The sequence below is a fragment of the Rhinatrema bivittatum genome, chromosome 3 (assembly GCF_901001135.1).
Source record: "Rhinatrema bivittatum chromosome 3, aRhiBiv1.1, whole genome shotgun sequence".
NCBI lineage: Eukaryota > Metazoa > Chordata > Amphibia > Gymnophiona > Rhinatrematidae > Rhinatrema > Rhinatrema bivittatum.
Genome location: NC_042617.1, coordinates 179,119,821 through 179,144,047, shown reverse-complemented (window position 1 = coordinate 179,144,047; position 24,227 = coordinate 179,119,821). Strand labels below are relative to the sequence as shown.

General features: G+C 46.9%; 1 protein-coding gene across 10 annotated transcripts in view; it reads left to right on the top strand.

Annotated features, from left to right (window-relative positions):
- SDCCAG8 (serologically defined colon cancer antigen 8) overlaps positions 1 to 24,227 on the top strand; it is a 694,410-nt gene that overhangs the window by 60,606 nt on the left and 609,577 nt on the right. The gene's annotated exons all lie outside the window — the stretch shown is intronic.

The window sequence follows — 24,227 nt, the reverse complement described above, 5'->3', positions numbered from 1 at the left end:
ATGGCTATATCGTGTAAATAAATGCTGAAACGAAGAGTGATCCTACCCACTCCAAGCACAATACTCTACATTTGCTAAATACATGGGAGCAGGAAGCATAATAAAACAAATTTTTTTTCCAAGTCCAGTACTGTGCCACATGGTCAAAGGATGATGACAGTCATTTGTGCGTTGAATTTAAAAAATACATTTTCTATATGCAATTTCAAATATCCAGGTTAATTTTAAAACAAGCGTGCATGTGCCTATACATGCACAAATCCCCTGAGAACCTATCATGGCCTTCATGCAAAACCCCGAACCTCCTCCACTCACTTCTGATCCGGACCCTACCTACCAGGTACATGAAGTTCTACATGTCTGGAAGAGATGCCGAAGATGGGAGTACCTCCTTTCCTTGGGAGGGTTACGGACCCAAAGAAAATTTGTGGGAGCCAGTTGCCCATATCCTGGATAAAAAACTTCTGAGACAGTTCCATGCTTCTCATCCTGGTAAGCAGAGACCTCCAGGGAAGGGCCGTAAGGTTGGGGGGTTACTGTTACAAATCCCTGCCACGGGCCGGCAACCCCTACCACCCAATGCCAGGCTCTGACCTTGGCCCTCCTCACCTCGGCTGTGGCGGGCAGCTGCCTTTCCAGTCCTGCCATCTCCCAATCACCCTGCTCCACTCAGGACGGTTCTCAATCTTCTCCTGCTGCCTCCCATCCACAGCGGGGTAATGCTGCTGTACTGACTACTATGACGACGACGCCTTCTTCCTCAGCCCCCGCTCCTAGGCACGTGCACCTCTCTCGAGGATTTAAAGGGGCTGGTGTGGGAAAAGCTTCCGCGGCCCCTAGTTATGACGTCAGCGGCCCCGGGTATATAAAGCAAGTTCTGACAGTCAGAGCTTGCCTTGGCAACAGATCTCCTCGCTGTCTTCTGCCAGTGTTCCTGTGTTGCTGTTCCTGATCCTGTTCCTGCACCAGTTCCTGTTCCTGCTCCTGCTCCGGACTCCCAGCTCCATTTCCTACATTCCTGTTCCTAGCTCCTCTTCCCTCGGATGGACCTAGGCTCTTGACCTGGATTACTCCTTGACGTTGCCTTCTGCCACCTGCCTCTGACCTCTGGACCGGACCTGACCTGACCACATCTTCTGCCGCCTCACCTCTGGACTGGACCTGACCACATCTCCTGCCTCTGACCTCTGGACTGGACTTGACCATGTATTCTGCCTCCTGCCTCGGACCTCTGGCTCCTGGTTGCTGCCTGCCTCGTTTGGCCATGTTACATGGGATCATCCAGGCAGAGGCCCACTTAAGACTATCCGGCCCCAGCACCCAAGGGCTTAACCTGCAGGGAACATGGGCTGGTAGTGGCGAAGCTCCTGCTGGTCTCTGCTTCCCGTCTGGCCTTGCCTCCCAATGGTGGGGACCTCCAGGTAGCGCCACCACAACCTTGGGCCAAGGGTCCACGTCTGCAACACAAGCGGGAGCTCCATACTCGGGGCCTCTCATACGCTATGCTGTATCCAGCGAGACTCCGAGTTACACACGATGGCAAGCCTGAGGTGCTCCATTCAGTGCAGGATGTGAGGGTAGTACTCCAGAAACTTCAATGGAATGCAGTTGCGGTGCTGGAAGGTGGATCCTGAGTAGAGATGTGCTTCATTTTTTTCTACCGGGTCGTTTTTTGACTCGGATACTTCGTGGTAAAATTCGGGTTTTCTCGTTTAGTTTTTTTGAAAAACGAAACGAGGAAACCCGAAACCGGGCCAAAAAACGAAGCGGGAAACGAAGCTAAAAAAAACCCACCCCAAGCATTTAAAATCATTTTCGTACATACATACAAACTCCCCCCACCATCCTGACCCCTCCCCCAAGGCTTGCCAATAATCCCTGTGGGTCCAGCGGGGGTCCGGGAGCAATTTCGTTGTCGGCTGCCAGTAATCAAAATGGTGCCGATAGCCTTTGCCCATACTATGTCACAGGGGCTTTCGGCGCCATTGGTCGGTTCTCCTACCATGTGACAGGGGCTGACCAATGGCGCCGGTAGCCCCTGTGACATGGTAGTTCAGAGGCTATTCGGCACCATTTTGAGCAAGGCTGGCAATGGCGCACATGGGCAAGGAGGAACAAATGGCACCCGGGACCCCGCTGGACCACCAGGGATGTTCGTAAGTCTTGGGGAGGGATCGGGATGGGGGGGGGGTTGTATTATAGTTAATCTAAATGTTTGGGGTGGTTTTTAATTTAAAAAAAAAAATGTGCCCCTCTCCCCATGCAAACCCGAAAAACGAAATTTCCCCGAAGTTCGGGGAAATTCCTTTTCGGGTTTCGGGGCCCCCGAACCACTACGAATTAGGCAATTTCGTTGTAATTGCCTAATTCGTGATAAACGACTGCACATCTCTAATCCTGAGCACCTTACAATTTAATATCCTTTTTTCTTTTATTAAGGATATATACAGACGGAGTGCCAGGGTCAGTACAGTTGTTTTTGGAGGACCCTAAGAAGGGAGGCAGAAATATGTTATGTTATGTTATTTTTGGTTCTGTATATAGTCTTCTGTGAAGTTTTATCCTGTGGGGGGGGAATGAGGTTTGTATGGGTAAAGTAAAGATAGGGAGTACTACCAGTTCTCTCATGGTGGGGGTTCTCTCTGGTAGTATTTTTCCTTCTCAGCATATCTCAAATTTCCTGTGGGAACGAGCCTTGTGTCACTACGAGTCACTCTTTGTGGAACTCCATACTCCCGCCCGGCAATTCTTCTCACTTCTTCTCTCCTTTAATGTTTGGACTGGGGGTGGCTTGCGGGAATGACGGCTACTACTTGGTGATTAATACCTTTATTCAATAAACATACACACAGTTAATGTGACTCCAACATTGCTCTATGCTTCAACGGCAAGAGGAAATGTGGGACAAAGAATTTGCATTCACAAATAAGCGTGGGAGTAGCTTGCTTGTTGCGGCGGTTACTACCCCAAACCAATTAAGCCTGATACTTCACTTTGAATACATATATAGCGCAGCTCACTGCTTCAACGGCAGGGGGGAATAAAGATAAGAGGATGACCATTCAGACAACTACCAACAAGGGCTGAATTTGCATAGTCTGGGTAAAGAAATAAGCGTGGGAGTAGCTTGCTGTTGCGGCGGTTACTATCCCAAACCAATTAAGCCTGATATTTCACTTTGAATACATATATAGTGCAGCTCACTGCTTCGGCGGCAGGGGGGGAATGAAGATAAGAGGATTTACTTTCAGACAACTACCAACAAGGACTAAATTGCACAGGCGGGGTAAACAAGTAGGGGAGTAGCTTGCTTATTGAGGCTGTTACTACCCCTAACCAATTAGGCTTGATACTTCACTTTTATGCAGCTCCAGCACTGCTCTCTACATCAATGGCAGGGGTGGAAGGAAATTAGAACCAAAAAAGTGTCCAATAAGGGCCCTGACCTCAGCGGTCAAAATAACAGATAAGTATACGAAAAATAACTGTGAAAGCTTGCTGGGCAGACTGGATGGGCCGTTTGGTCGTCTTCTGCCGTCATTTCTATGTTTCTGTATTTTTCTATGACTGTTGCAGAACTGAAACCATTGGGCTGGAGGCTCTTCAGCGGTTCCTGTCGAGAAGGCGTATGGGACGGACAGTGTCATGGCCGAGGGGCTTAGGGATTTGTTTGCTGAGAGGATTCTTCCTTGGGTGGGTAAGGGGTGAGGGTGGGGGGGACTGTTGGCAATGGGAAAAGGAGGGTGGATCTCAGGTGTTCCCCCATTTACTCTTACTTTTCTGGGTGAGGGGTAGATATTAGTTGGGGTTGCTAGAGGTCATCCTTTGGGCCAGTTTTTTAGGGCTCAGGGATAGTGTCTGTTGTTACTATGGGGGAGGGGTAGTCAGGTTGGTGGGGGATGGTTAAAGGTTATAAAATACAGTTGGTTCTACATCTCAGGTCCTGTTTCTTCTCTCTTCTTATATCTGGGTCGTTCTTGGTCTTGTTCAACTCCAGGTTATGACCCCAGTTGAGGTTCTCACCCTAAGGGGCGGATTTTCAGCGCCCTGCTCGCCTAAATCCGCCCAAAACCGGGCGGATTTAGGCGAGCAGGGCCCTGCGCGCCGGTAAGCCTATTTTACATAGGCCTACCGGCACGCGCAGACCCCGGGACTCGCGTACGTCCCGGGGTTTTCGGAGGGGGGCGTGTCGGGGGCGTGTCGGGGAGCGGGCCCGGTCGACGCGGCGTTTCGGGGGCGTGTCGGCCGCGTTTTGGGGGCGGGTACGGGGCGTGGCTATGGCCCGGGGGCGTGGCCGCGCCCTCCGTACCCGCCCCCAGGTCGCGGCCCGGCGCGCAGCAGGCCCGCTGGCGCGCGGGGATTTACGTCTCCCTCCGGGAGGCGTAAATCCCCCGACAACGGTAAGGGGGGGGTGTAGACAGGGCCGGGTGGGTGGGTTAGGTAGGGGAAGGGAGGGTAAGGTGAGGGGAGGGCAAAGGAAAGTTCCCTCCGAGGCCGCTCCGATTTCGGAGCGGCCTTGGAGGGAACGGGGGGAGGCAGCGCGGCTCGGCGCGCGCAGGCTATACAAAATCGATAGCCTTGCGCGCGCCGATCCAGGATTTTAGTGGATACGCGCGGCTCCGCGCGTATCTACTAAAATCCAGCGTACTTTTGCTTGAGTCTGATGCGCAAGCAAAAGTAGGCTGTTCGCGCGCCTCTTAAAATCTACCCCTCAATGTGTGGGGTATCAGGTCTCCTGTTAAACGCAGGAGAATTCTGGCCTATCTTAAAAGAAAAATGTGCAAGTGGTTTTTCTCCAGGAGACTCACCTCTCAGATTCGGAGCATGCTAAGCTCAATAGGGACTAGGTGGGCAGAGCTGAGTATGCCGCATACAATTCAAAGAGCAGGGGAGTTTGTGTTCCGATTCACAGATCCCTCCCACTTATTGTGCATAAAGTGCAGAAGGGCACTGAGGGATGGTTTGTGTTTCTGGAATGTGAGCTCCACGGGGTATCCTTTGTGTTGGCTAACGTTTATTGTCCTAATGTAGGGCAGAGGGCTTTCTATACTCAGTTACATGCAGTGACTGAGGCCTTTTCATCTTCTCCCTTTATTATGGGTGGGGTTGGATCCTAAATTGGACAGATCATCAGGCAATAGGTCCAGAGGGGAAGTGGAGGCCCTATAAGCTTTGATGACCAATATGAGTTTGATGGATATTTGGCAAGAGCAAAACCCTACTGGAAGAGATTACACGTGCTTCTCCCCCTGTTTTCAATCTTATTGGTAGATTGATTTTTTTTCTATGTTCTTGCTCCCTCTTGCTGCAGCTAAGGTTGGCAGATATAGGACCCACTGTTATTTCTGATCATAATCCTGTACAACTACCCCTTAATTTTGGGATGGACTCCAGTGCAGAGAAAAGTTGGCGGCTCAGTGTTTCGCTATTGTGCAATCATTCCTTCTGCAACATGATTTGGGAAGCTATAAAGAAATTTTTTGATATCCACGCTTCCAGAGATTATTCCCAGTTTTGCTGTGGGAAACTCTAAAAACAGTGCTGCAAGGGAGAATAATCAGTTTTGCTTCCTATCGATAGAGGGAGAGGCTCAAGCAGGAACATTCTCTGGAGATCCAGATTGGGGATCTGGAAAAGGTGCATATGTGTACTGGCTCCTTCCGCATCTATCACATTCTAGAAAAGTGCAGGAATTCCTTAAAGGAATTACAACTCAAGGATGTCGAACGGGTTATATGCTATTCTAAGCAGCAGGTGTATCAGTTGGCAACAAGTTAGGGTCTGTGCTTGCTAGACTGTTGCATCGCTAGTCGCAAAGAATGTTGATTCTGAGGCTGAAAGAGGCAAATGAAACTGTGGTCCATTCTCCCAAGGGGATTAATGATAGGTTTCGGGCCTTTTTTCAGCAATTATACACTGCAGAGTGTCTAATTTCCACAGAAGCGCTCGAGTCTTATCTGGCTAGGATTTCTCTGCCGGCATTATCTGAGGCCCAGAGGGAAAGATTGTTGGTGCCGCTTTCGACCCTGGAAATACAGGCAGCAATTGCTAATCTCCCTGGTAGAAAGGCCCCGAGTCCCGATGGGTACCCGGTAGAGTTTTATAAATACTTTTTGCTGGACTTGATCGGTCCGCTGTCTTCTCTTTTTCGGGAGCTACAGACCGCTCTGGCCCATTCTGGTACTCTCTTTGATGCCACCATTGTTTTGCTTCATAAACCAGAGCGGGACAAATATTAAACTGAGGCTTATCGCCCGATTTCTTTACTAAATGCAGATGTTAAGATCTTGGCCAAGGCCCTGCAGGTTCAGTTGGCTAGCTGCATGAGCTCTTTGTCAGGGCTGACCAATCCGAATTTATTTTCGGTTGATCGTCAGTGAACAATACTCGTCGATTATTTAATATCCTCATGTTAGCGAAGAAAGAAATGGTCCCTGGATTGGTGGTTAGCCTAGGCGCAGAGAAGGCCTTTGACCAGCTATATTGACTGTTTCTTTTCACGGTATTGGAGAAATTTGGTTTTCCCATCCCCTTCTTGGGATGGATTTGTGCCATATACAATTCTCCAATGACTCACTAATTCTCACTAATGAGTTTCTCTCTCATTACTTCACAATAGGTAAGGGTACGTGACAGGGATGCCCATTATCACCACTGTTATTTGACCTGGTAATCGAACCTCTGGCTGTATACTTGTGGACACATTCAGACCTCTCCGGCTTTCAAACAGGTTGGCTCAGACATCTCATTTCACTCTCCGCTGACGACATCCTCTTGTTTTTATCTGATCCACTTAAGGAGGGCCCAATATTATTAGCTGAGTTGGCAGCTGTTGCGTTCGTGCCTCTTCTCACCCCTCGCTCCACCCTCTTACCTTGGGAGCAACTCCCTTCGGCTCTGATGGACAGCTGCAGCCGCGGCTTCTCTCTGCCTCTTGGTCCTGGTGTCCCCAGGCTGGCTTGACGCTACGGATCCGTCATGTTCCTGATGACGTAAGGGCGCGCGCGTGCTCCAGACTTGTACCAGCAAGGGCACGAACCTCAGGGGCATCCCCCCCCGCAGTGATGTCATCAATTTCCACTTTATAAGGTCTTTGTTTGCTAACCTCTAACGAGTTAGCAAGGAACTCCACCTGGACTTGCTTCGGCAGTCCACGATACTTTCAACAACGATCCGAGTCAGCCCAGGGAATCCGTCCCTACTGCTTGGCCTTTTCAAACTTACTAGGAGTACCCGCTCCACAGGGGCTCCGCTCTCTATTCTTAATTTCAGATTGCTGGAATACTCAGAAGTCTCCTCATTGCTTGGAGGCGATCGTGGACGTGAACACAGTGAGTTCTATTGTACATAGGAATCGGTACTCGCTCCATGAGGGCCTACATTCCTATAGTTCTGAAAACTCTCTTCCATCCAAGACGTTATCGCAGGTACAGAGATCGAGAGTTAGATTGGCAAGATTGCAGATAGGAACCGGTACTCGCTCCACAAGGGCCCATGTTCCTAGAATCCTTTACAGACTCTCTTCTATGCTAGAAGTCATTTCATTTACGGCTATTGTGAGTTCTTATTACAGACTGTGTAGAGAAACCAGTGCTCGCCTACGGCTCCTGTTCCTGAATATACTGAAGACTCTCTGTGGCATGGAGACCATTGCAGACATCTACTATTGTGAGTGTACCATCTTGTATCTACTCACTCCTTCTAGTCTCTCTCTACAGCTCAGCGACCCAGAGATTACATTCCAGTATCAGAAGGACTTCAGCCCTACCGGACACCTCGACTCTCTACTGCCACCTCTGATGGTCCAGCTTCCAGCTTAATAAAGAACTATTTGTGTTTACTTCATATTCTAGCCTAGCCGGTGGTTCCTCTCAGGATCTCCTCCTGGGGGTGCTGTCATCTGCCATTGGCCCAGGGATTCACCATTTCCTCCTAGTGGTCATTCCTTACACTACTATCACTCTGTGGGAGCCAACCACTACAGACCACTAACACTGCTCACGGAAGTATTATATAGACAACTACCTTCTCTTTCTTTGGGACTTGCCAGCAGCCTATATATAACAGATTGCTACTCCGTAGCGGAGCCATGATTGATTGCTATCTCAGTAGCGAAGTACAATATCCTATTATTAGCTCCTCTCCTCAGAAGAATATTATAGAACAGATTGCCAACTCCTCTTCCCTGGGGAGTTGGTCCATAACAGCTTGCTACCTTCCTTTCTTACAGGAACATCTAACAGTAGTTAGCTACAGATTACTAACTCTGCCCTCCTGGCGGGGCCAGCACTATAGATAGCCAACTCCTTCCTTCTGGAGGAGCAGATCATGACAGATTGCTACTCCTCCTCCTTTCAAGAGAAAAGCAGAACAGTTGCTACTCTGCCCTCCTGGTGGGGTGAGTGATAGCAGATTGCTGACTCCTCCCCCCTGGAGGAGGAGAGCTCTAACAGCAGCTTTTAGGAAGGTGGTGGGTTATAAGGTTAATTATCATAAATCAGTAGTTTTTCCGATCGGGGTAGGTGAATCTCGTGGGCTCCTGGTTTCCTTTGCAACCTTCAGATGAGCGGCAAACACTTTTACTTACTTGGGCATAAAAATCCCTACTAACGAGAGCAATTTGAATAGGTTGAACTATGCCCCTGTGGGTAACCAAGATCAAGCAAGACCTACTGGACTGGAGGGGCTGTTATCTTTCCTGGGGGGGGGGAGGGTAAGATTAATGCGATTAAAATGAATATCTTGCCCCACCTAACTTATTTATTCCAACATGTCCCTTGCTTTCTCCCTTCGAGTTTCTTCTCTCTCCTCAACAGTACCCTTTTAAATTTTCTGTGGGAGTTGAAAGTGGCTAGGGTTAGCCTTTACACTCTGTTCAGACCTAAGAAGTGGGGTGCGATGGCTTTCCCACACCTACAGGCTTATTTCTGGGCTCCCTGTCTTTCTGGAGCGTTCGCATGGATATATCGAGATTTTTCTATAAGCTGGTTAGCTCTCGAGAGGCACCTGGCTGAGGGTACAGACCTCATTTCTCTTCTCTCTGGGGATCCCCTCTCACTGGAGGGCAGAATAGCCTGTCATAACTGTCCCCTTATAGCTTGTACAGTTAAGATGTGGAGGATGGTTTGTAAAAGGCAGCTCATTAATAAACTAGGACCCATGGCCTTTTCTCCACCTTGGAGAAATCGTGCTCTAACGATACATTCCTTTAGCAGTGAGACTAAACAATGGTAGGAAGCAGACCTACACTGTTTGGGCAACATGTATGATGGGGAACATTTATTAACCTTCACAGATCTTCAGGATGAGTTTGATATTCCCGATGATACTTGTTCTTATTATGAGAAACTTAAACAGGATCTTTCGCGGAGGGGGGAGAGGGCTGGAAATGGTCTGCTCCCACTCCTTTGGAGCTGATGTTGGTGGATGGCCCGGCCAAAAAGACGACCTGTGCTATTTTGTATTGCGCTATCTGCTGGACTGGGCTGGATCTCCACCCATAAGAACATGCCATACTAGGTCAGACCAAGGATCCATCAAGCCCAGCATCCTGTTTCCAACAGTGGCCAATCCAGGCTATGAGTACCTGGAATTACCCAAAAACTAAGTATTACCCATGCTACTGATGCTAGTAATAGCAGTGGCTATTTTCTAAGTCAACTTGATTAATAGCAGGTAATGGACTTCTTCAAGAAATTATCCAAATCTTTTTTAAACCCAGCTACACTAACTGCCATAACCACATCTCCTGGCAACAAACTCCAGAGTTTAATTGTGCGTTGAGTGAAAAAGAACTTTCTCCGATTTAGTTTTAAATGTGCTACATGCTAACTTCATGGAGTGCCCCCTAGTCCTATTATCTGAAAGAGTAAATAACCAATTCACATTTACCCATTCCAGAACCCATGATTTTAAACACCTCTATCATATAAGAACATAAGAAAATGCCATACTGGGTCAGACCAAGGGTCCATCAAGCCCAGCATCCTGTTTCCAACAGTGGCCAATCCAGGCCATAAGAACCTGGCAAGTACCCAAAAACTAAGTCTATTCCATGTTACCATTGCTAATGGCAGTGGCTATTCTCTAAGTGAACTTAATAGCAGGTAATGGACTTCTCCTCCAAGAACTTATCCAATCCTTTTTTAAACACAGCTATACTAACTGCACTAACCACATCCTCTGGCAACAAATTCCAGAGTTTAATTGTACGTTGAGTAAAAAAGAACTTTCTCCGATTAGTTTTAAATGTGCCCCATGCTAACTTCATGGAGTGCCCCCTAGTCTTTCTACTATCCAAAAGAGTAAATAACCGATTCACATCTACCCGTTCTAGACCTCTCATGATTTTAAACACCTCTATCATATCCACCCTCACCTCTATCATATCCTCCCTCAGCCATCTATCATATCCTCCCTCAGCCGTCTCTTCTCCAAGATGAACAGTCCTAACCTATTTAGTCTTTCCTCATAGGGGAGCTGTTCCATCCACTTTATCATTTTGGTTGCCCTTCTCTGTACCTTCTCCATCGTAACTATATCTTTTTTGAGATGCGGCAACCAGAATTGTACACAGTATTCAAGGTGTGATCTCACTATGGAGCGATCAGAGGCATTATGACATTTTCCGTTTTATTCACCATTCCCTTCCTAATAATTCGTAACATTCTGTTTGCTTTTTTGACTGTCACAGCACACTGAGCTGACGAGTTCAATGTATTATCCACTGATGCCTAGATCTCTTACCTGGGTGGTAGCTCCTAATATGAAACCTAAAATTGTGTAACTATAGCATGGGTTATTTTTCCCTATATGCATCACCTTGCACTTATCCACATTAAATTTCATCTTCCATTTGGATGCCCAATTTTACAGTCTCACAAGATCCTCCTGCAATTTATCACAATCCACTTGTGATTTAACTATTTGAATAATTTTGTATCATCTGCAAATTTGATTACCTCACTCGTCGTATTCCTTTCCAGATAATTTATAAATATATTGAAAAGCACGGGTCCCAGTAGATATCCCTGAGGCATTCCACTGCCCACTTCCCTCCACTGAGAAAATTGTCCATTTAATCCTTCTCTGTTTCCTATCTTTAACCAGTTTGTAATACATGAAAGGACATTGCCACCTATCCCTTGACTTTGTACTTTTCCTAGAAGCCTCTCATCAGGAAATTTGTCAAATGCCTTCTGAAAATCCAAATAAAATACATCAACCGGTTCACCTTTATCTACATGTTTATTAACCCTTGAAAAATGTGAAGCAGATTTGTGAGGCAAGACTTGCTTTGGGTAATGCCATGCTGACTTTGTTCCATTAAACCATGCCTTTCTATACGTAAGGTGGAACGACCATGGGAAAAGGATTTGGGGTTTCCCATATCTTCAAAGGAATGGATGTGTATATGGCGTAATGCGCACAAATCTTCCATTTGTGCTAAACGGATTGAGCTTTTGGTCCGTCTAATTATATGTGCTTATCACTACCTCCTATTTTTCTCTAAGTTTTCTCCCAATTCCTCGTCTTTATGCTGGCGGGGTTGCGATCTCCCTGGTGCGTATATGCACGTTTGATGGAGCTGCCCTCGGATTGCTGTTTTTTGGCAATGGGTCGGTCGCTTAATTGCACAGATTGCGGCCTATCCTCTCTCTCTCCGGTACTTTGTCTTTTAGGTTTATGGAGAGCTCCGTGGGTGAGCAAGTACATCTGATTTTAGTGCAGCAGATGCTATATATTGCTTGTTTCGTTATTGCCTGGAAATGGAAATCGGTTCCTACTTTAAGGGACTGAAGGATGCAGCTACACTCAGAAGCTCTGTTAGAAAAGCTGTCTTACATGTTACGTGACTGGATTAAAATATATGACTTGATTTGGGTTCCATACTTGGGTTTCTGTAGTTCTCTCTGATTTTTCTTTTCGTTGGAGGGTAACATGTACTCTTTACCACGTGGTATTCTCTGGAATAAAACTTGTCTTATCCTTATTATTTTGCTGCTTGATGTATGTTCTGACTGTGCTAAAATAAGCAGTTAAAAAAAAAGAAAGAAAGAAAACGGATGATTTCTGAAGAGATGAGAAATTGGATAGCACCACTTGCCTCCTGAGGTGATACCAATGGGCCACCTCCGTCAGTTGAGAGCCTTGAGTCCAGTAGCCTGGTTCTGGCATGGATTTACAAAAAAAAAAGTGGTTGCAGGCTGAGAGAAGCTCGGTGGTGAAGGCTTTTGCACTTTTCCCTCGTAGCTGGAGACCCGTTTCTGCTCGCAGCCAGGGAGGACTGAGATCAGGTAAAACTGAAAATTTTTATTTTCTAGAGAGCAGTTTTAGTGAGGCTCTCCTCCTTCCTACCGGATCTCCTTCTCAGCGTTGGTGTTCAGGGTCCCCTGCTCACGTATATGGGGCATTTAGTGAGGTGTGGTGGCAGCGCAGGCTTGGCAGCTTGAGCAGCCTTTTGGCTAGGCCCACTTCCAGGCTTCCTTTCACTGGCTGCATGGTAGGTCGCAACGGTCCTTCGTGTGCTTTTTTTGTGTGTATGATGTTGGCATGCGCCTGCATGCCTTCTTGTGTGCCTAGTTCCGTGTCTCCTGTTGTGCGTGTAATTGGGTGGCCTATTGGTGTATGTCCTTTACTGTGCATGTGTTATGCACAGTACCTGTTTGCACATTGTGTCTGTATATTTGTGCGCAGTTAAGCACGTAGCTGAATGCGTATAGTATGCCTAGTTAAGCATGTAGCTGCGCATGTAGTTATGCGCTTACCTGGCCACGTAATTGTCCTCTGTGGGTATATTCAGGGTGTGTCTTTCCAAGTTCACAACTTGTCTTGCGGCCGATGCTGAAGAAGACTAAATGCTTGTCTTTCTATGCTTCATGCTATATGAGGGCGATACAGCCGGGACCTTCTGCGAGTCTGTCAGTGCTGCCTGGATGCTCAAGGTGATTTGCTGATGCTAGTGCAACCACTCAATCTGAGGGAGAGTAGGGCTGAAGGCGACATGTCAAGGGTGTCCTCTTCTTTTTTTGATCCACTGATAGAGACATCTTCAGCAGATTCTCGCTCCCAGAACATCAGGTTTGGACCTATGGGGCCTGGTATGGAGCCATCCTTCTTTTCATGGGTGGAATTTTTTCCAGGGACTACACCCTTCTGCAGGGTCATCCTGTAGAGACAGTAATGCCTCCTAAATCGGAATCACGTGGTCAAGGCCCTTCTGTATCCGCCACCACATTCAAATGCCATTGCACAACAATCACTGACGATGTTAGAGTGGAAGTGGATCAGAGCAACACTGATGATGATTTGAGTTGCTCCCCTCTTGAGGACAGGGAAAATGCCCTGGCTTTAAATCCACATAAAACTCTTCTCCATTTCTTTCATAAAGATGAGTTGCTGGGTCTAGTTTCTCAGACCCTGAAGATGCTTGGGGAGGCTGGGAATGTCTCTTCAGGCATGCAAAAGAAGGATCCCATATTGGTCACCCTCCACAAAGCTTCATGTTTCGTTCCCCTCCGGGATGCGATTCAAGAGTTGATTGACCTTGGACTACTTCAGAGGTGAGTTTTAAAGGAGGATGCTCCTTGTTGGGTTTATATCTCTAGGATCCGCAAGCCAAAGAGCAGTTGCATTTCCCAAAGATGGATGCCTTGGTGCGTTCTGTCCTTAAGTGACTCACCACATATGTTGCAGGAAGTTCAGCTCTATGGGATGCTCAGGATAGAAGGATTGAAACTATTTCATTCAAAAACCATATATCAACAAAAATCAAAGACGGTTATCATAAATTACTTACACTTTGTCATCTAAAACCTTTTCTCTCCAACAATGACTTCAGATCAGTCCTCCAATTACTAATTTTCTCCAACATAGACTACTGCAACTCTCTTCTTCTCAACTTACCTCTAAACACCATTCGCCTACTCCAGATCCTGCAGAATGCAGCTGCAAGAATCCTCACAGGAGCAAAAAAGCATGACCACATCACCCCAATACTTATTTCACTTCATTGGCTACCAATAAGATACAGGATTGAATACAAAGTACTATCCATCCTATATAAAATTATATATGAAGAACAAGAAAATTGGCTAAGCCCCTACATACAACTACATACCCCAAGCAGAAACCTTAGATCAGCAAATAAGAGACTCCTAAAAACACCACCAACACACTCAAATCAACTCACCTCAACCCAAAAAAGAACAATCTCCCTTGGTAGCCCAAAACTTTGGAACTCCCTACTGACTAAGCTCAGAACTCAAGAAAACCTAAAAACCTTCAAAAAGGAGTTAAAAACGTGGTTGTTCAACAAAGCATACCAACTCACCCAGTGAACAACAAAACATCATCACCCTCCAATCCAACCTCATGAATAAATAAATGAAATTCATCACATCTAGGTTTTCATAAATAAGAAATGAAACAAAAAAAACCTGAACTAAATCCTTACACATGTTATCCCCTATGCTTAATAACAGTTTGTACTTTGCATCCCTTGTTTAACCCCCCTTATGATGGCGTTATTTTGACGTTTCCGAATGACGGTATATAAAACTCATTAAATAAATAAATAAATAAATCCTTAAGGAAGCCTTTGAGGCCCTGGTGATAAATATATAAATTGCTGCTTGTTGTTCCCTGGTGGCTCGAGCAATACTGCTTCTCTCTCAGGAGGTTGAGAGGACCAGTTTCGGATGGTGAAGTGGTAATAGAACCTGGGACAGCCATTTTAGCTGATGCGAATTGCGACCTTGTTTATAATGCCGCTAGAGGAATCGCTTCTGTTATAGCTGCTATCCATCAGCTGTGGCTGCGCAATTGGTCTGCAGATACTGTTTCTAGGTCGAATCTCACCAAACTGATTTTAAGAGTTCTCTTTTGTTTCCCAGTGAGTTGCGACAGGTGGCAAATAAATATGGGGATGCTCAGGTCCCTCATTTGCCAGAGGATCAGAAGCTAACTCCACGGCCTTTTCCAACCACTGGCTACTCTCGAAATTTCAGGAGATTTCAGCCTTATCAGGGAGCTTTCTCTCAGAGGCCCCATTTCTTCAGTAGGTCTCAGCTCTTTCACCCCAGAAGGCTTTGGAAGGATGTGGGCTCCAGAGATGAAGCTCCTGTGGATTCTACTGCTGGTGCAGGAGATAGGTGGCCACCTTTCTCCCTTTTCTCAGTAATGGTTCCACATTACATCAGACCAATGGGTCCTAGAAGTGATTCGGGATGGCTATGCTCTACAGTTCATTTGCATTCCCCCAGATGCTTTTATGATCTCATTGTACAACTCGCCTCAGAAGATGGTAGCAGTGGAATCTACATTAAGAAGTCTATTAGATCTGAAGGCTGTAGTTCCAGTTTCCTGTTCCAGGCCCCTATTTTGTGAATCACACAAAATAGGGGCCATTATTCTATCTATTTTGTTGTACCCAAGAAGGAGTCAATTATCATTTGCAAGGCATCCATTTCCAATTGGAGACTGAATAAGGGCTGAATAACACAGTCTGGGTAAAACAAATAAGCATGGGTGTAGCTTGCTTATTGCGGCGGTTACTTCCCCTACTACCCATAACTAATCAAGCTTGATATTTCACTTGGTTGCAGCTCCATCACTGCTCTCTACATTAATGGTGGGGGTGGAAGGGAAATAGAACCAAAGAGCTAAGAGAAACAGATAAGTATGAGAAAAAAAATGTGAAGCTTGCTGGGCAGACTGGATGGGCCGTTTGGTCTTCTTCTGCTGTCATTTCTATGTTTCTATATGTTTCTATGTGTGTTCCATCATAATGGGGGTGCTATCCAGGGGGATACCTCATCCCCAGCTCTGATGGAGGCATATCTGCATATCAAAGATTCCTGAGGTTTGCCATTCTGGGATGTCATTATCATTTTCTGGTCTTGCCACTGCGCCCAGGACCTTCTCCAAGGTCATGGTGGTAATAGTGACAGTTTGGCACAAGGATGGCATCCTAGTTTATTCATATCTGGACTCTGGTTGGTTCGAGCCAAGACTGTGGAAGAAAGTCACCAGACATCTTGCAAGGTGGTCTCCTTGCTGTAAGATCTAGACTGGATGGTGAACTTGTCCAATAGCCTCTTACAGCCATCTCAGACACTGGAGTATCTTGGTGTGTTTCGATATGAAGCAGGGAAGAGTGTTTCTGCCAGAGAAGTTGATCTCTCAGGTTCAAACCTTGATAAGGACAAATTGGTCAACAGTGTGGTTTTATCTTTATGTCCTGGGTTTGATGGCAGCCTTCTTGGAGGTTGTTCCCTGGGTGTAGGCGCATATGCAGCCTTTCTAATGTACATTGCTTTCCTGCTGGAGTCCTCCGTCGCAGGACTTTGCGGTGAGGCTTCTCATACCATTGGAAGCAAGCATACAATTGCAATGCTGATTGCAGGCAGTACATCTCTGGAAGGGGATTTCCTTGGAGACACTGGATTGATTAGGGCTCATGACAGATGTGAGCCTCCAGGGTTGGAGGGCTCACTGTCAGGAGTTGATGGTGCGAGGTTGCTGGAATGTTGAGGAATGGCAGTAGAGCATTAACCGATTGGAAGCACTTACGGTTCAGCTGGTGTGCTTGCATTTCGCTGAGCATGTAGAGGCTCTGGTGTTCCGGATAATGTTGGACAATTCAACAGCTACGGCCTCCATTAATCATCAGGGCACCATCAGAGGTTGTCAGGTGTCTGAGGAGATAGATGCGCTCATCTCTGGGCAAGAAGTACCTCCTATATATATCCACTTCCCTTATTGCCGGAAAGGATAATGAGATGGCCATCTTTCTCAGCAGGAAGAGGTTGGACCCAAAAGGATGGGAGGTAGCTGTTGAAGCCTTTCAGCTCATAGTGGAGCACTAGAGCCACCTATACCTAGACTCGCTGCCGACTTTCAGCAATACGAAACTTCCATGGTTTTTCAGTCACAGCCGGGATCTGAAGTGCTGGGCATCAATGCTCTCATGTAGGTGTGTTCGCTGGCCAACCTGCTATATGCCTTCCTGTCCTTGCCTCAGTTAGGCAGGATCGCTCGGAAACTTGCAAGTCAGACCAACACTGTACTTTTGGTGGCTCTGTATTGGCCTCGGGGGCTGTTCTATACCGATCTGCAGAAACTGCTACTGGACAGTCCCCTCCAGATGCTTCCTCGGAAGTCTCTGTTGAGGCAGGGACCCATTCTTCTCAAAGATTCAGGTCAATTTTTATCTTACAATTTGGCCCTTGTGAGGGCTAGGTTGTTGACATGGGTCACCTGCTTGATTTCCACTTGGCCAGGAATTTTTTTTTTTAATGTCTCTGACCTATGTGTTTGGCGGATTTTTGAGAACTGGTGTTCAGAGCGAGGTTCTCAGCCTCTCAAAGTGGATATTTCTTTGATTTTGGAATTTTTTACAGAAAGCATTGGGTAAAGTTTGGCCATTAACATCTTGAAGGTTCAAGTGGTGGCTCTCGCTTGCTATAAGGGGCGAGTCATTAGTGGATTTTGAAGGGAGTTAAGCATCCTCATCCTCCCTTGTGATTGTCAGTGCTTCTGTGGGACCTTAATCTGGACCTGAATTTCTTGGCGGGTCTGTCTTTTTAGCCGCTGCGTGGAGTTTTCTTTGTGGCTGCTTACCTTGAAGACAGTTTTTCTGCTTGCAATCTGTTCTGCACATTGATTTTTAGAGCTGCAAATTCTTTCTTTTCGAGACCCTTTTGTATGTATAATTGTAGGTGTGGTATAGCTTTGGACTGTGCCTTCATTTTTGCTTAAAGTTGTTTCGGAGTTTCATTTGCATGATTCTGTTTCCCTGCATACCTCTGACATCATGCGTCATTTCCTGCAGTACTTGGGTTAAGGAAGTCCTCTTGGCTGCGTATGTAGATGCCGAGATTCCTTTGCTGAACCAGATTAGACCACATTCCACAAGGGCTCAGGCAGTATTGTGGGTGGAAATTTGTTTATTTTCTCCTGTCAATTTGCCGAATGGTGACTTGGTCACCCTTACACACCTTTTCCAAGCATTACTGCTTGGATATTCAAGCTCAGGAGAATGCTGCGTTCGCACAGGCTGTTTTGGCTGGACCATTCGGATATAGCTTTGATACAACCCACTGTTCGAATGTAGCTTTGGTACATCCCACTCATGGGGATTGGTCTGCCTGAGTGCAGAGAAAGGAGAAATTACTACTTACCTGTTAATTTCCTTTCCTCTAAGAAGGGCAGACCAATCTCCAACCCACCCTTGGCTGCCTGTTTTGTCATTTATTTCACCTTTCAGGTGCAGACTTTACAGAGTGTTGTTCTTGCTCTTTGTTTAAAGACTGGTTAGTGGCTTAACCAGCCCTCAGGTTAGTGATTATTCACTCTTTTGGCTGGGCTCAGTGTTTTCTTGTTGGTTGGAAGCATGAGTGGCTGAATGTAAATAATCATGTTCAAGTATAATCAGTTTGTCCACAGTTTGGCTTTTTCAGAGAATACTGGTGGACTGATGACAGGGCAGGGCTATATATCCATGATGTCAGCTTTTACTCCTCCATTGGTAGAAGTGCATAACCCACTCGTGGGGATTGGTCTGACCTCCTTAGAGGAAAGGAAATTATCAGTTAAGTAGTAATTTCTCCTTATGTTCATAAATTGAAGTTTTTAAAATCAGCGTTGTTTGCCAAGAAATGCTTTTAAAATCATCCCCTTAATATTCAAAACAAAAATCCTGAGAATACAAGCTGAATCAGAGCCTGTGGTGAACCATAGGTTATTCTGTTGAGGTTTTACATGTTAGTTGACACACACTGGACTGTATATTGAACCTCTGAGTAGAAAAACTCTTGAAACAATACAAAAAATTCCATTCAAAACCAAAGCTGATAAATGTTAGATATTATCTATGATCATCATAGGAACGAAGCCGACTGCACATAAATCTTATGTCTTGTGTCTTTTCATATGTCACTTGTTCTAATCATTGGTCCATCAATATCTCTGTATGCAGGCAACTTTTGCGAACATTTTTGGCAAAATGTTTTAATGCAAATAAAGGTGATATCAGTTATCTATTCCTAATGTCTTCAATATTTCTTAATCTTCACAAAACAACCCACCCGACACTGATCCAATGTTTCAAAAGCAACTGTATGTGAACACAGCATCTATGTAGTGTCTCTTCACTTGCTAAACATGTTACTTGTTGCAGTATACAATTTCTGCTACCAGGTAGACTTCTGCTTACTACCTGGTTTATCTGAAAGGTCATTCTTCATGACCTCCTATCTCATTAGATAGAAAAATCAGTGAGTTTGTTCAGGTGATATTTGTTGACAGTGTTGGTGCCACAGTGTGCACATGCATGGGCAGAAGGCATATATATATCACACAGCGTTACAATAAGTCTGTCACTCCACCACTAGCTGAAATATGGGACTGGCTATTGCACATGGTGCTGGCTGCACTTAGCAGCGTAGCCGGCAGGGGACTCTGGACTCGGTCCTCATTAGCTGAAGGTGATGTGCTGCTGGCAGAAATCAGCAGTGTGGCTTGCAGGGAGCCCAAGTCCTGTTAGCGAAGGAAGCAGTAGCACCAGCAGAACTTGGCAGTGATGTTGGCGGGAAGCCAAGCTCCCACCAGCTGACAAGATAGTATAGCTAGCTATCAGTAGAAAATTGGGGGCTGGAGATCAATGTAGGTGGACTGCCTGAGTAGGCAGGGAAGATGGATCAGAATTGGGGGAGAAAGAATGGGAAGAAGAGGGAAAAAAATGAAGTGAGTATTGAGGGAGAGAATGGGCCTCGCCACTCTTATCCCAGTCTGTCTCACACAAATAATCTGCACTCACTGACACCCCCTTCCACGCTCTCAGTCACATACATTCCTCATGCTCCCATACACTCTTTCCCACCCACAGACATAGCTGATGACACCCCCTTCCCTCATACCCTTATCCCACCCTTTGATAACACCTGTCAACACAGCCCCACCAGCCACTAAGCCCCAAGTCAGGATGTATGAAGAGCTGGGTTCCCACAGAGTGCCTTTAATAGGTAAGCAGGGTCTAGTAGGAAAGGGGAGTAAACAGGGAACTATATTTACAGCTCGGCATCTAGGTTATCCATTATTTAACAATGGGCTTTCCTATTAGTTGTGCCATGATCTGCACTGTGTGAACAGTTACCTAGAGCTACAAGTAGTAAATTAAGAAAAAGATTTCAATTATCTATGTGTAGTTTAATAGTTTATAACTCAACATTTCTAGGAAAAATCTTGTGGTGCCTCCAGCTTTTACACCATTGTCCTTTAAATCTCCTGTTATCTCATTTGAATTTCAGGGAGCTATATTAATGAAAGGGCTTTGCATTTCATCATGAAATTGTATAATTCCAAACAAATATTTACCTTGACTGTTTTTTTTTGTTTTTGTTTTTAGACATATAAAATACATTTAGAATAACAGGTATTGGAGTGTGGTACATTTTGTTAAAATGCAGTGTTTACAGTTAGTTTATTTGTGCTATGCATCATCATCAACAAATATACAGGCATTACTTTTACCTGGAAAACCATGTGTGAGGATTTAGATTCAGATACAGGCCAAAGAAAAAGTATGTTTTGCAAAACTAGAATGCCTAGACAGCCTAAAAGGAAGCTTGACAGCATCTCAAAATATGTTTCACATTGTCACTGAAACTGGCAAAACTGACAGATGCTGTTACTAGAAAAATGCATTTAGCACTAGCTTCTAAGTCATGTGATTTGATTGGCTTGTACCCTTCTGTATAGTAATGTAGTTGAAAAAGTGTGATAAAGCTTAAAACATACAAGTTTAAAAAAATAGCTAAGTATGTAGTCTTTCATTTTCCTCCTTTCATATTCAGATCAAACAGCAGATTCCTATGTTGTTGTGAAGCCTGGGAATAGAGAAATACCAATAGTACTTAACGTAATCCACTTTGAAGTGCCTGAAAAGCAGAATATAAATCAAATAAATAAAGCAAATTATTAGCATATTTGTAGATAGATTCTTTTGATATTAATTACATACGGGCCAATACAATAAAAGTTGCGGGAGAGCCGGCGAGCGCCCGCTCTCCCGACACGCGCACAAGCGCACGATTCAGTATCGGCCCGTATGCAAATTAGGGCCCGCGGCTGTCAGTGGGTTTGACAGATGACGCTCAATTTTACCGGCGTCTGTTCTCGAACCCCCTGACAGCCACAGGTTCGGAAAACGGATGCCAGCAAAATTGAGCGTCCGTCTTCCAACCCGCGGGCCATGGGCAGATTTTTAATTTTTTTTTTATTTTTGCGTCCTCCGACTTAATATCGCTGTTGCGTCTGTCGGAGTCAGGCAGCTTCGTCGCACATGCCTCACCTCAATATTTGCTTTCTCCACCAGCCTCGGAAAAATGGCGACCGCCGTGTCTGCTTGCCACACTCTCTGGCGTCCCCTGAACGGCTTTGGGAAGGCATTCCGCCATGATTCACCTGAGGGCTTCCTAGGGTGCACGCACGAGCTACCCACGTCTTTATTCCAACTTTGGCGCGAACCTCGGGGAGTCCCCATCGAATTACGTCACAACATCTGGGTATTTAGGTTGCCCGTTTACTGACTGACTTCGAGTTAGCAAGGATTGGATTCGTCCGGTCTAAGCTGCTCTGCCACTTCTCGCTGCTGCTGGAAGCTCTCTCTACCCTCCGGGGTTTTACTAACTTGGGTACCTGCTCCTCAGGGGCCCTGTGCTTCTTTCCAGGTGCCTATCCAGTATCCAGGTACTCGCTCCTCGAGGGCCTGAGTTGTCTACCTTGGTGCCTGCTACCAGTACTACCTGCTGGGAACTCCACCATTACAGCTACAAGAGCGTGAGTAATCTAACATCTACCAGTCTGTCTCACCTACAGCTCCTCATTAGAAACCTGCATCGGGGCACCTATCATGGGCAACCCTGACTTTACCCCGGGATCTACTTCCCGAGTATTTCGGGAAAGGCAGACAGCAGGCATTACCATGTTGGGACACGTAACGGATACGTCTGGTAACCCTTTTTCTTTTGCAGAGCTTCAATCTATGTACGGGATAGTAGAAACTCATTTTTTTGGGTACATGCAGCTTCATCACTATCTCACCTCGATTCCTGCATCCCAAAATGATCCAGCACACCTCCATGCTATAGAGACTTTTTTCAAGCTGGGAAGTCCCAGTGGGCCCTCGCTATCTGGTTACTACCAAAGCCTTCTCCAAGGAGGGGACTCCCGATGTCTTTCAATGTGTAGTAGAAAGGTGGAATCGAGATGGGATATTTCAGTTACCAATTGGAGTATTGAAAGCAAGTCTGAACTCTCTAACGCGCACTACCATTAATATGTAATACAAAGAAATGCAATTTAAGTTGTTATACCGGGCATACATAACCCCGCAACTGGCCTTTCATGCAAAATTAACGCACTCTGGGATGTGCCCCCGCTGTCATAAATCTATTGGGAATTTATCCCATGTGTTTTGGGGATGTCCGAGGATCCAGCTGTTTTCGGAAAAGATTGTGAAGTATCTGCGGATGTTACGATCCCGGTAACTAGGTTAGTGACCGGGCACCTACCGCTTCTTGCCGCGCCGAGAATCGCGCCGCAAAACGCCCGATTCGTGGCCTTCCAGGCCGCATGGCAGCAGCGTCTCCATGAGGGAGACGCCGCCAAAGACTCCTCCCCTCGACGGGGGAACGCGCACGCGCAGGGGCCCGCGTTTTCAGTCGTCAACACCCGGATGTGCTGACACGCCTCCAATGACGTCAGACGCCGGGTAGGGGATTTAAACAGGGAGCCGGGGGTTTTCAAATTGCCTTGCAACGAGGTTCCTTCTATGAAGTACTAGTTGCCATTCTGCTTACCCGGTTCCTGATTCCTGCTGCCTGTCTTCGGATTCTGCCTGCCTGACCTTGATTCTTGCCTGCTGCCTGGTTCCTGGACTTCTGCTTGCCCTTGCGGTTCCGCTTCTGCCTGATTTCTGCCTGCCTTGACTCCGGTCTGTGACTCCAGCTTCCACCTGCCTGCCGCCTGCCTCCTGCCTCGACCCCGGTTCGTGACCCCGACTTCTGCCTATCTGCTGCCTGCCTTGACTCCGGTTCGTGACCTCGACTTCAGACTGCCTGCTGCCTGCCTCGACCCCAGTTCGTGACTCCGACTTCTGCCTGCCACCTGCCTTGACTACGGTTCGTACTCCTTTCCTGGGTTTCTTCGGTTCTTCGCCTAAGTCCCAGCGGTCCGGGTCCCTACGGGCTCCTCCTGGGGGGACCTCGGACTTCCAGGGTGAAGACTCCTAAGTCCTAGCGACCCGGGCTCCCACAGCTCCTCTGGAGGGGTCACGGGTTTCCAGGTGAAGCCTCGTCTGCCCAGTGTGTGTTCTGCCTCCCGACCGTTCCCCCGGGTCGGTCGGCCTAAGGATCCACTTCCGGATTTGGACTGTCATAACTGTTTGCAAAGCCATGGATCCGGCAGACCTCGCTGGTCTTCAGGCCATTCCAGGGCTTGCTCAGCGGCTGGTGCTGGATTCTCTGGTAGCCACGGTGGAGCGGATGGCTACTCGTATGGATGCCGAACCCCCTGCACCAGTTCCGGTGCCAGCACCCGCTCCAGTTGTCACGCTCCAGACACCCACGCAGCTTCCTGCTCCGTCACGTTACGCAGGGGACGCCAAGGGGTGTCGCGGATTCCTAAATCAGTGTTTTGTGCGGTTTGCTTTGCTTCCTAACCAATTTCCTACAGATTCCGTCAAGGTCGCATACATCTTTTCCTTGCTGGATGGCAAGGCCCTGAATTGGGCATCGCCTATGTGGGAGAAGAGTGATACCACCCTCACTAACCTGGATCACTTCGTGGCTAGTTTCCGAGCAGCCTTTGACGAACCCGCTCGCCAGACCTCCGTGACTTCAGAACTACTCCAACTCCGGCAGGGAGCCCGCACTCTGGCGGAGTACGCCTTAGAATTCCGCACACTTGCACTAGAGGTGGGCTGGCGTGATGATGCTCTTCGTGGGATTTTTCTTGAGGGTCTGGCAGGTCGCATTAAGGATGTTCTGGCTGCCAGAGACCTTCCTGAGGACCTTGACATGCTCATTGAACTCGCTGGACGCATTGATCTGCGTTTGCAACAAAGAGCCAAGGAGGTACGCCCTCCACGACGTATGTCGCCACTGGCTCCTGCTTTCTCGAGGCCGCTCATACCGGCGCCCCGGTCCACAGGGGCTTCCGCCGAA